Source organism: Dipteris shenzhenensis, chromosome 10 (genome assembly GCF_047967505.1).
Source record: "Dipteris shenzhenensis isolate YYH24624 ecotype China chromosome 10, Dip_SZ_1.0, whole genome shotgun sequence".
Taxonomy (NCBI): Eukaryota; Viridiplantae; Streptophyta; class Polypodiopsida; order Gleicheniales; family Dipteridaceae; genus Dipteris; species Dipteris shenzhenensis.
The window spans coordinates 23483718-23499855 of record NC_141605.1 but is presented as its reverse complement, the minus strand read 5'-3'; positions in this window follow the sequence as shown (position 1 = coordinate 23499855).

Below are 16138 nucleotides of genomic sequence, written 5' to 3'. Positions count from 1 at the left end.
TTTACGTGTGGTGATATTAGAGTGTTCACTTGGAAAATTATGCAACCATTGAATCACATAAATCATAAAACAAGGGATCTAAGGTGAAAGAGAAGTTTGGATGTTAGACATGCATGAGATCCCAACAAGGATTAATAGCTACTCTCTTTCTCTCTCTCAATGTGTGTCTGTCTATGTAGTATGATGGCTGTAGTCAAAGTTTCTTTTCCTTGGCAAGATCGTACGTCTATTGAGGAAAAGCTAAAATTCAAAAGGTGATCGTTGTTTTTATACAGTCTACACATAAGAGTGAATGAAAGTCGAGTGTTGAAAGCAAAAATTATTTTTAAAGCTCCTAAAGAAATTTATTTTTAAAGCACTTTTTTATAAAAAGGCTTCTCAAGCTCAAGTTATTTTCTTTATGGGTACCAGTGAACACACACACACATACACACACACACACACACACACAAGGGCTCTAAGGTGAGAGAGAAGTTTGGATGTTAGATGTGCATGAATTCCCAACAAGGATTAATAGCTACTCTCTTTCTCTCTCTCAATGTATGTGTCTGTCTATGTACTATGATGGTTGTAGTCATAGTTTCTTTTCCTTGGTAGATCGTACGTCTATTGAGGAAAAGCTAAAATTCAAAAGGTGGTCATTGTTTTTATATGGCCTACAAATTAGAGTGAATGAAAGTTGAGTGTTGAAAGCAAAAATTATTTATAAAGCTCCGAACATTTTTTATTTTTAAAGCACTTTTTTAAAAAAAGGCTTCTCAAGCTCAAGTTCTTTTCGTTATGGGTACTAGTGAACACACACACACACACACACACAACAAGGGCTTTAAGGTGAAAGAGAAGTTTGGATGTTAGATGTGCATGAATTTCCAACAAGGATTAATAACTACTCTCTTTCTCTCTCTCAATGTGTGTGTCCGTCTATGTACTATGATAGCTGTAGTCACAATTTCTTTTCCTTGGCAAGATCGTACTTCTATTGAGGAAAAGCTAAAATTCAAAAGGTGGTTGTTCTTTTTATACGGCCTACACATCATAGTGAATGAAAGTTGAGTGTTGAAAGCAAAAAATATTTTTAAAGCTCCTAAAGAAAATTATTTTTAAAGCACTTAAAAAAAAAGGCTTCTCAATCTCAAGTTCTTTTCTTTAAAGTGCTCTCTCTCTCTCTCTCTCTCTCTCTCTCTCACACACACACACACACACACACACATTCTTCACGGGTAGGGGACCTTAGATCTGACCAAACGAAAGTTGAGTGGGGAAAGTTGATATAGTAAAATTTTAAAAAGGATTTATTTTATAAATCCATTCTTCATGGATAGGGGACCTTAGAGTGTTGAAATTTAACATTGTGCAGACTTTTAAAGAACTCTTTTCTTGAAGGGTAGCGATCACAATGCACATTTTAATATGCCTACACATGTGTATCAATGACACGCACACAATTGTAGGCACTCTCTATGTGAACTAAAGCATGCTTTTGGGCCTTCCTTCCTTGGCAATTATATGTTGGCATAATGCATAGTGCCAAGAGTATTTGTATATTAGGCTCAGCATAAAATAGTTGAGGCATGCCTATTAGTGCAGTCACTGTCTTTCTCTCTCTCAAAGTGTGTGTGTGTGTGTGTGTGTGTAGTAGACATTTACAACACCCCTTTCCATAGTGAAGAGTAGACAAATTTGGAGTAGAAAAGAGAAATGTTTAATAGATAAACTTTGCAATAAACATCCACAAAAGGTGAAGTAGCATCATTAAAGGATGAACAATTTTTCCCAAAAGAGAAAAAGTGAGCAATGGAGCTTTGATAAGTCGTTGGTAGCATCACTTTTATTGAAGAGGGGAGTCTACCTACCTGCCACCATCCAACAAAAAAAATGATAAGAACCATATTTTAACTTAGTTGGGAAGACATGTGTCATAGACACCCCTTCCTTGTTATCGGGATCACAATAAAAGATAGTTGCACACGCTAAAGACTTATAAAGTAAATTTTTGACATTGCGCTCTTGAGCGTAATAAATAGTTGGGGTAAAGAAAGTGGGTAGAAAAGATTGATGTATGTAGGTGTTAGAGGTGGAGAAGGGGAGAATTTAATAAGTAGGGTAAGTTTATGCAAAACTTTTGGAAAGAAATTGTGAAAAAATGGGAAGGAAATTAATGTGAAGGATTATGCCACGAAATTTAAAGTGGAGGTTAAAAAAGATTAAAGAAGGGGGAGGGGGGGGAATTAGATTAAATAGGCTAGGGAGTAAAAGGTTAAAAAAACCTTAATATTTGAGTAATAAAAAATAAAAAGGAAGGGGAGATTTAATAAACATAATGAAAGAAGAGGGGGGGAGGGGAGGGGGTTTCAATGAACATATTGTAAGAGAAGGTAGGGAGAAAGAAGGTAAAATTATGGAATTTAGGGACCTGTGAGCCCTCCAATCAATGAGATCAAACGCCCAAATGAGGGCTAAAGGCCCACCACCTCCAACACTCCACTATGGGGCAACAAACCCTAGCCAAACAACAACATGTGAGACTGACCATACCTGGTCATGGCCAGACACAAGACTTGACCAATCAACAAAGGCCAGCCCACCAAATGCCATGATTAGCCATTGCAAAAGTCCGCAGGAGGTACACACAAGTATTGAGTAGTTAAGGCTATCGTCGACACAAAGGCCAAAATCGCACTTGAAAGCTGCCATCGCAAATACTGCCACCATAGAGCGTGTGATCACCATGTGTCATCCATGCGAGGGTCACACAAAATTCCATCATAGTCCACAATTTGACCAACTACTCAGATACCATGTTGAATTGCCACTCGGTAGCCTAGGAGACACCGGCTGCTGTGGGGGTCCCAATCCCCCACCTCCTAGCCATGTCATGCCTCCTTTCCACCAAAGGATCTCGGGAGGAATGAGAGAGGAGGGTCTCAATGAGCCAATATATTTAACATTCTTAAGGGGAATTTTTTGCTTATGGGATTGATATCCCCAAATGCCACAAGTCAACCAGCCACCACGAGCCCTCAAATTAACCATGCTCGAATGGCTTAAGCGAGGGGTGAAGGCCACCACCTCTGATAGTATTGATGTTATATCTATGTTTTTTTCGATGTAGTCAAATGTTTGTTCCTGCCTACCATCAATGCTTGTTAGGGCATTTATTGCAACCTCTATATTGATGTTTATGTTGCCCAAAATATTGATGCCCGTCAAACTCAAAAACTTATTTTGACCTTTTATATTTTCTAAGTACAAACCATAAAAAGTTAGCATCAAAATTGACAACGTTTTAAAGCTATATTTGATGTGAACTTGATGCTTCTTATTGCATGATGCTTTGTTCTTCATTTCCTTATATGCCTTTGATGCATTCTGTGTGGATCCCATGTTACGTGCAATGGTAATCTCATGCATTCGTACTTTTGGTTGCATGGGATAGTTCTTTATACATTCATGCATTTGATGTGTTTATGTGTGAGGTACTTTACCCAATGTATCCCTTTGACATTGAACCTCTTTATAGATGAGGTGTTTAATTCCATTTGCAAAGGTCATACCAATTGAATTCTTTCACTATTAGGAGTGTATCATTTCGTACAATATGTTTGATGTGATGATCACATAGCAAAGGTTTTACCGATAGAATTCTTTCAATATTGGTAGCATTTATTTTTTCAATATTGGCATGTCTAATTTCATACAAGAATTTTGATGTAACAAGTGCATAGATCTTTAAAAACCGACCAATTTACCTTTTTGGACCTCATGTGACCTCTTGCTAGATCAAAAGTTATGGCTTCTCAAAATTTTGATCAAGAAGGGTCAAAATGATGATGTGGTAGTATGTGTGTTCACATGCTTCTTACACAATGTGCTTAGCAATAGCAAGCGCTATGTCTACTTATATGGTAGTTGTGCCACATGTAAGTGATGATGTGGCCGTGTTAATGTAGTACTTACAATGGCACTACCATGTGTATTACTTATGTGGCATTCGAGGTGGCTAATGACGTGGTAATGTGGAGGAGTGTAGAATGTGGTAATGTGGAGGAATGCACAATGTGGGAAGAATGCTCAAGTGGGAAGGAGAGAGGATATGGTGAACCACATAAAGAGACAATCCAACACACAAGATCTTGTATTGACTATTAGCCTTGTCAAATGGAAGCCTACAATGAGATCCACACAAACTACATAGGTATTGCCTATTTTGTACGCTACCAAGTCCTCCACATCCACTACATCCTCTAATCATCGAGGTAAATGCATATCCTCCAATCATCCCCATAATGGAATGAAGCCCACACTCTTTGGGGCATTGTGTTGAGTTGTACTTGGTATTCTAGGCAATTGTCTCAAGTGTCCATGCTTCCTTGCACTCCACGTCCAAAAGTATGTCCTAACCTTGCAACTCCTCCTCCCCTCTCCTCCAACCTTGCAACCCATCCTCTCCCTCTCCTCCTCCCTCCTCGTCCTCCCTTCTCCTCCTCCTCCCTTCTCCTCCTCCCTCCTCCTCCTCCCTCCTCCTCCTCCTCCTCTCCCTCCTCCTCCTCTCCCTCTCCTCCTCTCCTCCTCCCTCCTCCTTCTCCCTCCTCCTCCTCCTCCTCCCTCCTCTCTCTTCTTTCCCCCATGCTCTTACACCTTCTTCCACTCCCACTCCTATGCTCCTCCTAAAACCTTAGTTCCTCAACCCTTAACCTCCATGATCTACGAGGGAGACGAGTTCTCCACCATGTACTCTACCCTGAACCTTGGATCCTCCTTCTAACCTTGGAACTTCTTCTAAACCTTGGAACGTCCTTCTAAACCCTGTAACTTCCTTCTAAACCTTGGAACCTCCTTCTAACCCTTAAACTCCTCCTAAACCCTGCAACCCCTAATGAAGGTGAAAGCCTTCATTACCTCAACCATGATAATACAAGTTCCTTTTACACATGCATGCACTATGTTTGCTTACCACACTTAAGCCTACGTCTCTCACCGGAATACGACTCGAGGTCCTAAGCTACACGTATACTACAAACGACAACCCCGATATATCTGTAGGTGACAAAAGCCTCGGAACCCTGCATACTGAGAATACCTGGCTCTTCCTACAGAAGCCGTGGAAAAGAGCCAACATTAGGCACCACTGTCGGGGAGAATAGCATCTCAAGTAACGATAAACATACGCAGGTATGTGTAAAAAACAAACTACTTCGAACTTTCACGAACATATCACTCAAGAGCTAGGAGAGCTAAAATTTTTCCAACTCAAGTTAAAAAAAAATATTTAAAAAAAAAATTCCTAGCTGAAACTCTTTGTTACCGGTTTAGGAAAATGCATGTTTTCTAGAAAAACAACACCTTAAGGAATAAATCAAACCATGTGATGGTTGTCAAAGTGTAGAGCTTAAAATTTTGAACATTTCTCCTTTTTACGGAAGCACATTCTGACACAACCACCAAAAGTTATGGGGGCAATCAATGATTAAAGGTTCTAAATGCCATAACACAAAAGAAAAATTGAAACCACCTCCCTAGTCAAACGTGGATAAATTCAAAGCTACACATGTATTTGACTACTCAAACATGGACAAATTCAAAGGTGCACATGTGTTTGACTAAATCCACAGCTCCCCCTCCTCCCCTATAAAAGTGCACCCATCCCTCTTATACTTCATCTTTCACATCTTGCCTCCATCCTCTTCCCCATTCTGATCCCTACGCAAGACACTCCTCCCTCTCCATCGACCACCACCCTACTCCCATCCTCACATGGTGAGTTACTTTGAGCCCATCTCGCAGCAGCGAGATAACCTAGCCATCCACCCACCGTCCATTCGTTCTCAACAATGACCACTACCCTACTCCTATCCTCACATGGTAAGTTACTTCGAGCCCATCTCGCAGCGTGATAACCTAGCCATCCACCCACCGTCCATTTGTCCTCAACAATCCCGTTACATCGAGAAAGACTTGGAGAGTGTTCAGGTGAGCATCTCTTCTTCCCTTTGGATTTCTGTCAAAGTTTTCGTTCATCAAGTTTTTCCTTTTTTCTTTTTTCCCCCTCCCCCTCCACCACCATCCCCTCCATTTCCCCCCCTCCCCCGCCCCTCTCCACCACCACCCTCCCCTCCATTTCCACCAGCCCCTTACATCTCCACCACCCCTTCCCCCCCCACCCCTCCCTCCATTTCCCCCCCAACCCCCCATCCATCTCCACCAACCCCTCCCCTTCCATCTCCTCCACCCCCTTCCATCTCCTCCACCCCCCCTCCCCCCTTTTCTCCATCTCCTCCACCACCCCCCTCCCTCCATCTCCACCACCTCCTTCCCTTCCATCTCCTCCACCCCCTCCATTCCCCCCCTTCCTTCTCCTCCACCCCCCCCTTTTTCCATCTCCTCCACCATCCCCTCCATCCCCCCTTCCATCTACCCCCCCCCCCCCTCCATCTCCACCAACCACCTCTCCACCACCCCCTCCACCACTCCCTCACCCCCTTCACCACCCCCCAACCCCCCCCCCCCCTCCATTCCATACACACAACCCCCCTCCCCCCCCCCCACCCACCCTCTCCCCCCTCCATTCCACCCTCCCCTTTCCCCCCCCCCTCCTCCCCCTCTCTCTTTCTCTCTCTCTCTACCTCCCCTCCCCTCCCTCTTCTCTCTCTCTCTCTACCCCACCTCCCTATTCTCTCTCTCTACCCCCTCCCTCTCTCTCTCTACCCCCTCCCTCTCTCTCTCTACCCCCTCCCTCTTCTCTCTCTCTCTCTCTACCCTCCCTCCCTCCCTCTTCTCTCTCTTTCTCCCCCCTCCTCTCTCTCTCTACCCCCCTCCCTCTTTTCTCTCTCTCAACCCCCCCCGCCGATCGCTCCACTCCCTACCCTCCTAAAACCCCTAACTAATTCCTAAAGGCTAAGCCCTTAGTAAGGGCTTGTAAGCCTTGCCTTAAAGGCAAGGCCGCCCGCTCGCGACAGCGCAACTAGTGGCGATTGCACGCAGCGCTCGCCAAGGGCGACGCAGCCAATCGCGAGCGGCAGCGCTCGCCACAGCGGCGACGTCTGCTCCTCTCCACACCTCCTCCACCCACATCCACCTCCTCCGCCTCCTCCACCCGCGTCCACCTCCTTCGCCTCCTCCACCCGCGTCCACCTCCTCTGCTCCCACCTCTTGCAACCCCCTCTTCACCCTCCCTACTCCTCCATCTACCATCCCCTCCACACCTCCCTCCCCAATCCCCTCCAGCCACCCCCCCCCCCGGTCGGCCGCTGCGCGACGCGCCCCCCCCAAATTTTTAATTTAAAAAAAAAAAGAGTTAAAAAAACCCTAACCTAACCTAACCATCCAACTAACTATAGTTATGTTAGTATTAACTTAGGTTAGTTTAAGTTAGGTTAGATTAGATTTTACCTAGGTTAGTTACTAACAGTTAGGTAAGCTTAACTAACCTTCAGTTAGTAGACTAACTCTAGTTAGTGAAAGTAGTTAGATTAGTTAAAGTAACTGCCTAGGTATAGTAATTGGATAGTTACGGTTATAGGCTAGTTAGACTAACTAGAATTAACTTGGTTCAAACCCCTCAGTTGGACTTAAAGTCCATTCACACCAACCTTAAGACCAAGGCCCCTTCCAGGGCCAATTTTACCCCTACTTCAACACTTCGTATCGCGCTCGTTTGGGACCTAAACTGGACCCCGTTTGAACCAAAATTTCACACACGAAAACACCACGCTATGGGGCATTTTTCCAGTGCATTGCACACCATTTTGGCATCCCTAGCACTCGCTCATTCGTGTCCCTGTGTGGGCCTTATTTTGCACTAATTCGCTTCTATCTTTATGTTGTGACCTCCGATTGACGATCCGTCTGCACTAGCACATTTCCCTACACACTTGGGACAATCTTAGGCACATTATTAACATGATGGTCCCCACAACACTAAAACAACTCTAACCCTCTAAACATATACATCAACACCCGCACTTGCAGTAGAGACACCCTTTGCAACTCTCGCCCAAACTGCATGCAGCTATGCTCCGGCCAATGGGGCATATGGCTAAAGACTGCTACAAAAAGCAGAATGACATTATGAATGGAAAATTGCAGCAAGGCAATTATGCATCCTCTAGTAGACAGGGTGATGACAGAAATGAGCATTTGTTTATGGTGCAGCATATGACAAATTCTGTGACAAGTGCAGAAGAAAGCAATGATGTGTGGTATGTTGACTTAGGTGCGTCAAACCACATGACAAGTTATGCTGAATGGATGCAGGATGCAAGGAAAATGGAAAAACCAGGATTTGTGGAGGCGGGTGATGATACTGCACATCCTATTGTGCAGATTGGCAAAATTCCTTTGTCTATGCAGGATGGGAAAAAGAAATACTTGTCTGATGTATTTCATGTCCCGAACATCACCAAGAACCTGGTTTCTATTGGTCAAATGGTTGAGCAGGGCTTGCAGGTCAGATTTAATCCTCATGGATGCTTTGTTGAGGATATGAAAAATAATGGTCGCTTGATAGCAAAAGGAAAGAAGAAGGGCAGGATGTTTACGTTGGATGCGGACATGCCTGAATTGAGTGCAGCAATGTTTGGACATGGGACCGGTGTAGTTGTAGATATTGATATCTGGCACAAACGCATTGGTCATGTTAATATACAGCGACTTAAATCAATGCAAGCCCAAAATATTGTTGCAGGATTGCCTAAATTCAAGGTTGCAGAATTGCACAAGGTTTGTGAAGCCTGTCAATTTGGGAAACAGGCAAGGAAACCTTTTCCTAGGCATGTTCAAGAGAGTAAAAAGCCATTGGAATTAATCCACTCTGATGTGTGGACTACTAAAGCTGCATCTATTGGTGGCTGTCACTATTTTGTCACATTTATTGATGACTTCAGTAGAAAACTTTGGGTGTATTTTATGAAAAAGAAAAGTGAAGTGTTTGGGCACTTCAAAGCTTTCAAAGCTATGGTTGAAAAAGAAACAGGCCTGCAAATAAAATGCCTAAGGTCAGATGGAGGGGGAGAGTACCTCTCAAATGAGTTTGCAAGGTTCTTGCAGGAGCATGGTATAAAGCAACAATATTCATGTAGTCATACCCCATAGCAAAATGGAATTGCAAAAAGGAAAAACAGGCATATTGGAGAGGTATCTCGGGCTATGCTAAATGAAAAAGATCTACCAGATTATTATTGGGCTGAAGCAGTTGCTACAGCAGTTTATATAATGAACAGGACTCCCACTGCAACAATACATGGCATGACGCCAGAGGAGATGTATACTGGTAGGAAACCAGATATTTCTCATTTGAAAATTTTTGGTTGCATTGCCTATGTCCATGTGCCAGATGAGTTGAGGTCCAAGTTGGATCCAAAAGCTGAGAAGTGCATCTTTATTGGTTATTCTCTGCAGCAGAAAGGGTCAGAAAGGGTATAGATGCTATAACCCTTCTACTCGTAAGTTTACAGTGAGCAGAGATGCTGTTTTTGATGAGATGAGCAGCTGGTATAAACCAGTAAATGTGATGATTGATGTAGATGCACAAAATGGTAATGCTGCACAGAATTCATAGCAGCAATCACAAAATATCAGTGGACCTGCAGTGTCGTCTAGCAGTGGTTCACATACTTCGCCATGGATAGGCAGATTGAGATCAAGAGAATCTCCTCAAAGCAATGCAGAGAGTGGTATGCAGGTATCACGAAAAGGAAAAGAGAAGGTAGATCAGCCCATGCTTGATGTGAATGCAGGTCACTCTTGTGTGGATGGTGAATCCAGTGGCTCAGAACAGAGCATTGATGATGAGTTGGGTATTCCTTCTGTTGTTACACCTGGAGTAAGGAAGACCAGGGATGTTTTGAGATGGAGCAGCAAGAAACAGCCTACAGTTGCCTTTTGTCGAGCACAGAGGCTGAGTACAAGGGTGCAGCAATGGCTGCATGTGAGGTAGCCTGGTTGCATAAGCTACTCTATGATATGCATCAGTCTACAGATGGGCCAGTTGTCATTTATTGTGACAACATGAGCAGCATACACTTGGCAAAGAACCCAGTCTTTCATGCTAGAACAAAGCACATTGAGGTGCATTATCACTATGTGCGGGAGAAGGTTTTACTAGGTCTTATTGATCTAGTTTATGTCAGCACAGAGGATCAGGTAGCTGACATATTCACAAAAGCATTGGGCACAGAGAAGCTACGCAAGTTCAGAGACCTGCTTGGTGTGCAGGAATTGGGATTGAGCTCGAGGGGGAGCGTTGAGATATCGAGCTCCACTCGTGATATGCCAGGGTGACCGTTGTGTATTTATGTCACCGACTTATTAGCTGGAGATGCGGTTGGTACACCGCCCACGAATAATAGCTAGATGACAGCTATCCTTATCTACTCTAGTTTGTGGCTCAGTTAGTATGCCACCTTAGTTAGTTGAGTTTGGTTTGAGACCCACATATAGGATTCTTCTATTTTCTTTGTACTTGAGTTCTTTTGGCTTTCACAACTAAGAAGAGGAAAATTGTTTTCAGCCTCCACACCAAATATTGATGTGCTCCATGACATAAAACATTAGATAAACCGCTTCTCCTCGTGGTTACTAGCAGCTCGCAAACCTCCTATCCCTAACTATGTGGAGAGGCCAAAGTCATGTGCCCTCTCTAGAACCGTGGAGTTTGACTCTCATCACTGCCTAGAAACTATGAGAGTGAGGGCAGCTCCTTGCCTCCTCGTCCTATGTAATTCTTTGCATGCACAAGAGCCACATGGACTACCATATCTAACCATAGCACACTAGCTTTGTAGATAACCTCATGAGGATGAGCTCTCATTACCTCCAACAATCCCCCCCACCCAAAATGAGGAAGAAGACTATACTATGTAAGACATCTTACTCAAAGACATTCTCCTATTAGTGCTCACAAAGAGCGACGCAACTATGCTCACAAAGAGCCAACATTCAATGCTCACAAAGAGCTCAACATCAAAATACCAACTGCTCACAAAGAGCCTAACGAGACTAAAAAGCATAATCCTAATCACTAAGGTGATCAACCTTGACCAACCTTGACCAATATGTTGATATCACTCTTGCTTTGATCTTCCACTGCCATTACTTTATCCTTAATTGGTTTCAAATATACATCTCATTGCTTCGTATATCAATACTTTTCTATATACCCTTCCTTGCCACAATAGCTACACTTGCGAGTATCACGTGTTGATTTCTTCTTCTAATCACTGGTGGCATACACCCTATTATCAAACCATGTGATGCTATTGCATTTCTCCTCACTCAGCAACATTCCCATGCAATCCGTGAAGTCCATGTCATCATTGAGGCTTAAAATTTGAACAATTTCTCCATATTGCTCTGTAGGTAAGCTTCAAAGTAATATAGTCTTCTTATCTTCATCCTTGACTCATGCTCCTAGATCACTTAGCTGCCTCAGTAGAGCTTGCATGCAGTTCAAGAACACTCTCAATGACTTTGACTCCTTCATCTGAAGGTCAAAAAGAGTTTGTTTGAGGTTGGAATTTGAGTGCTTCCTACGTACTCTGAAAAGAGTCTCCATGTTTTCTAGTTCTTAGCTGCAATTGTCTTCACATCGAGGTGGTAGAAATACTCTAGTCCTAGGGCTCTTCCCATGTAACCTAATTACTTATCATCTTTCTACTCCTAGATTGGAATCTTGTTAGCATCATGTGACCTCTCCTTTGGTTTCTTCTCTGTGCTAGCCACTATACTCCATAAACCTTTTGCATGAAGAGTAGACACGTAGCCAACTACCATGATGCAAAGTTCTTGCCATTAAAGGTCACCAAAATAGCGTCATGCTTGTCTTTCTTTGAGGTATCCATGATCACAACCTCTCTTGATTGAGAAGAATATGAAAGCACGCTTTTGCTAGCACATCAAGAGAGGATCTCTTTGTATGACCTCGTTTACTTCTGCGTTTACCAGGATGCTTGATCACGATTGTGTAGTAACCCTAGACATGTATGAACCACAACAACTATTATCACGAAGGAAAATGTTGACAACTTGGATCTGATACCACTATTGGCTTTGTGCCTCAAAGAAATAATGCATGCAATTCAATTAACTGAATAATTAGAATTACAACTGAATGCTCTAGACAAAGATGACATTGAGGACAAGGATGTTCCCTTTACTAAAGTTAAAGGTGAAAAGAGAGCCACTCAGCTTAACAAAGAAGAAACCAATCAAGATTTTACAGAAATGAGGAGGCTATCTCTTGAGAGGATTCATTGTTTCATCTATGCAAGGTCTAGTAGAGTTCAAGAAAAAAAGGAACAAAAATGATGAAAAATGTTGGATCACAACAAAACTCTATTTTCTTTTCTCAACATAAATGTGCAAGGGCTGACTAATGATTTTAGACCAATTCTATTAAGAACATGTCTTTGAGCTTCTGAGCTTAGATTAGCTTTCTTGGCTCTACATGAAAAGGTAGGAGGGGACAAACTTTGTTGGAAACTACAACTTGTAGACAAGGAAATTAATGGTTTTGTATGACACATAATGATAGAAGGGATGGTGCTCCCATTGGTATAAATAAGAAATTATTTTATTGTGCTTACAAGATCTTTTAGAATCCCGTAGGATAGAATAAATGCATCTTGCAAGAGGTGTGAGAGCACAATGAAACAAAATGGTAGTTCTCTATTATGGATTGTGAGAGAGAGGATTCTGTCTTATAGAAAGGGGGAGAAGGTAATACCTTCCCTACATAAGTGGCAATCAACCCCTACATCAGTGGGAATCAGTCCCTACATCAATGGGATTGCCTTTGGCTTACATCATCACTTAGGTCACACACTAGACACATCATAGCACTTGATGTGCCTTTACAACACACACAAACACACATGTGACTCCCCTAGATGCATACATGCACCATAGAGCAAGCCCTTGATCATACTATCCCAACATACCCTCCCTCAAGGGTTTGCCTTTTGCAATGTCAAGGATACATCTAGTCTCATAGTTTCTCATGCCATCTCATGGTGGTCAAGGATAAATCTATGGCTAGGATCTCATGCTAGCAAGGGTTCCCAAGGGTGTGAGGTTCACAGAAATGGGATAGACAAAACACATATCAAATGCTCCACATCATATGGTGACTAGAGGTGATTTACAAAACATATGATATTCTTTTTGGAGTACTACTCCAGGCAGAGAACCTCAAAATTTGACCAAGTGATGATAAACAGAAATTCAAAAGTGCTTAAAAAGCATAGTATTTATTTTCAAAGTTTGATTCTTCATTTGCTGATGGAGTTCTTCCTTCAGCCAGATTTGCTTTGTTGTTGAAGTAGTCCTTCTTCACAAGACAAAGCAATGATAGCAAGAGCCTTCTTGTCTTTGATCAACCAATTAGCTTCTTCTTTTGTAGACTTCTTTTCCTTTCTATTCACAACATTCCATATCTCCATAAACTTAGCTTTTGTTTGCCAAGTATGGAAACTAGTTCCATCAAACTTTTCTATTTGCTTGGGCTTAGTCATCTTTACAATTCAAGTACTCATCAAGAGAGAATCACATAGTCATCATTCTAAATGTAAAGTATAAGGACACTTATGAGCTCCATGACTGAGTTCTACTACTCAAGAACAATCAAAGCAGTGAAAGTCTACAGTAAATACTGAAAGCCTAAAACTTATGGTGATTACTCAACACCTTTTGACCAAAATATGCTAGTTGCTTGTGATTTGATTGTTGTGTGTGTGTGGCCTGTGCTCCATGGGTGAGTTGTGTGTGCTAGCTAGTTGGGTGTTGTGTTTCATAGGGCGTGTCACTGTGCACTTTGTTTGCATTTGGCTTGTATGCTTGTTGTGGGTAGGAGCTCAAATGCGACAATATAGGCTGCCCATTACAAATGGGCTTATGTCATGGAGGGGAAAAGAGTGAAAAGCTATGCATGTCTCTGCTGTAGATGGGCTTGTCATGGAGGGGAAAAATAGTGGAAATCCATGCATGCATGAGTTTCTGTTGTTTATCAGAGTATGTCCATATAAACACTAGAGAAGTGTCACATCAATGGTGGTAAAGGGGAATAGCACCTTGAGGTCTAGAGCATGGAGCACTATTTCCCATGGTCCCCACTATATCCCATATTTTCCTGGTACATTTTGCACAACATAAGGGAAATACCCCTTTATGACATAAGACACTTTTGCATAGCATAAGGGAAATACCTCTCCATGACATAAGGCCCCCATGTGATCATGAGGTGGATGGATGAAAGCTATCAAACTTCGTTGTAGTTTGAGATGAGCTCCAACCTCCAACCAAGGCTTTAAAACTTTGCTAAGAACAAAAGCATGAGGTTGTGTCATGAAGTATACAACATATGATGTTGATTCTCTTTAGAAACTCTTTTTCTCTTTCAAATCTTCCTCTATTCTATCTCATAAAGAACTCTTGTTTCTTGTTCTTTAGAAATGTGTGAGGTTCTTTCCATGGGATTTACAATTTCACAAGCATAGCCTTAGGGCCAAGAGTTGGTAGAAGAAGTTACCATTGGATTTTGGGAAGGCAAAGGATCTAGGAGAGCAAGTAGAGCAAGCGTTGGCTTTTAGGAAGGCTAAGGATCTAGGAGAGAGCAAAAAACAGAGGCAATACAATCTTACTTGGGTCTGTCTGCAAAAAGAGGTGATTCTCAAATGATGTGACAAGAGGCCAATCACTTAAGAAATGTGATTTTTGCCACATTCAGGCCTCCTAATCTACACTCCTAGCCACTTCCTAATTTTGTGGAATACTTGTAAAACACAAGCACTCATAATAGACATGCCTAAGATACCCACCCAAACTCCATTGTTTTTCATCAACCACCCACCAAGGTAAAGTTTCTCTATCCACAAGCCCATCCTCTCATGAATGAGGATAATTGATTTGGTTTGTAGAGGGCATAAGTTATTCATCTCTCATCCAACTTTGTGATTATTATCCCACAAGTTCCCCCAAGACCTCGCTCATTTTTTTATTCAACATTAAATGCACCTTTGAGGTTGTGATCTCACAATGGATTACCTTCCCATATAACACAAAACCAAATGGAATCATGAGTAGTAAGAGTACCTATTGTCTTGAATATCCTTTCCAATTTAAAAAGGGTTCCCTTGAACTCCCAAGTATGCCACACTTCTTTCAATAATGTAGATCCTTAGGTAAAGCAAGGCTCTTTGCAAGAAAGACTTGTGAGCTTTGATATAGCTTCTAGGTTTTACACCTTAATAGTGTCATATGAACTAAATTTCTCCTAAGGAGTAAATACCGAGTCATACAGCTCAGTTAAAGGCAAAAATAGACCACTTTCCCACAAACCTTGGGGAAAATCTTTCTATAATGTTGCTTCTCCCATAATCACCATCTTTCTTGGCAAGATTGCAAAAATCACACCAAACCCTAAAGACATTCTTGTGCTCCTCTTCACTTTCCCATAGAAACATTCTGAGAAGGAGATTAAGCTTATTGAGAGACCACTCTTAGAGGGATACCACCACAAGGTGAAATAAATGATAGATTGTCAAATGCGGTGATTGAGGACGAATTTCCTCTATGTTAAGGCAAGTTGTAGTACTTGCTAAGCTTGCATTTACTCTTGACCCTCTAGATCAATTGTTCCCATCAAACGTTGCAACAGTCTCTGGGGATGCCCAATAGCCTAAAGGGAACACTTTCCTATGAAAAAATTTGCTTTCCTTATCGAACCATAGTAAAGGATGCTTGTTCCTCATGCCAAAGACTCTTATCTCATATGATTAATTTGCAAGATATTGGACAATTTCTTCCATTGAATAAGCATCATTATGGAATACAATATATTGGACATTATCAAGTTGTACACCTTTGATCAACCCTCTATCAACTTTATTCTAAATGAGCCAACACAAAGAGTCTACTACAATTAAGAATAAGGGGGAAAGAGGGACAACCCTACCTAATTGATCTTCTAGGTTCAAAATATGAAGGGATAAATCCATTGATCTTTATGTTAGCTTTAAAAATTTTCAACAAAGTCTCAATAAATTATTGAAACATTTTGTCTACTTACATATCTTGCAAGTATTGAATAATTAAAGCCCACTCCATTCTATCTTACACTTTATCAAATTCCACTGTCATAAAGCAT